Source organism: Myotis davidii, unplaced genomic scaffold, assembly GCF_000327345.1.
Source record: "Myotis davidii unplaced genomic scaffold, ASM32734v1 scaffold326, whole genome shotgun sequence".
NCBI classification, from domain to species: Eukaryota; Metazoa; Chordata; class Mammalia; order Chiroptera; family Vespertilionidae; genus Myotis; species Myotis davidii.
Genome location: NW_006296626.1, coordinates 289031 through 289994, shown reverse-complemented (window position 1 = coordinate 289994; position 964 = coordinate 289031).

The window sequence follows — 964 nt, the reverse complement described above, 5'->3', positions numbered from 1 at the left end:
TCCTGGGGCTGAGGGAGGAGGGCCTAGGGCTGGGCTCCTGGGGCTGAGGGAGGAGGCTGGGGGCCTGGGCTCCTGGATCTGAGGGAGGAGGGGCTGGGGGCCTGGACTCCTGGGTCTGAGGGAGGAGGGGCTGGGGGCCTGGGCTCCTGGGTCCTGGGGAAGCGGGTGGAGGCTGGAACCCCAACACCCAAGATTGGGGCCGGGGGCGGGGTAGAAAGGAGCGGGAAAGTGCAGGGCTGCCTGTGGGAGCAGAAGTGGAGGAAGCAGCTGCTTTCTGGGAAAGCTCTCAGATGGAGATGTCATCACCGAGGTCTCCCTCCCTCCCACCCAGGCCCTGCCGGCTGGGGATCCCAGCCCTCCGCCCCCCTCCGGGAGGAAGGGAGAGCAGGGAGGGGGGTCAGCAGCTGGGAGGAGGCGGGGTCACCGGGCCCAGAGCCAGCAGCCCGCCCACAGAAGTGCCCTTGGAAAGGGCGTGGACCTGCGGGCCTGGATTCTGGTCCCCCAGACGGTAGGAGCGGGGCAGTGGGACCCCCGGGAGAGGAAGGAAAGCATTTGCTCCGGGAGGGCCTGGGGGCCTGGATGTCTGGGTCCCCCCACTTCCCCTCCCGCGAGGAAGAGAGAGCTGGAGGCTCCGACTGGCCGGTGATTGGCGGGTCCGGGGAGGATGAGGGCTGGGGTTGGCATGTGGAACCTATAAAGTGGGAGGAAGGAAGTTGGGGGCCTCCTGATGCTGAGGAGCGGCCTGGTTCTGAGCAGGAGGAAGTGGCCCTTTGGGGGTGACGTCCCTCCACAGTGGCAGCCAGACTCTGGTCCCGTCACTCAGGTCATCGTGGACTTTGCTTTTCTTTGACAGCCGCCCAATGTCCAAGCCCCACCCCCAATCCCCAGCGTTTCCTCTCTGAGCCGTTCACACCGCCCAGTCACCCCAGGTGCCCCCGACAGGACCAAAGAACCGGAGAGCTGG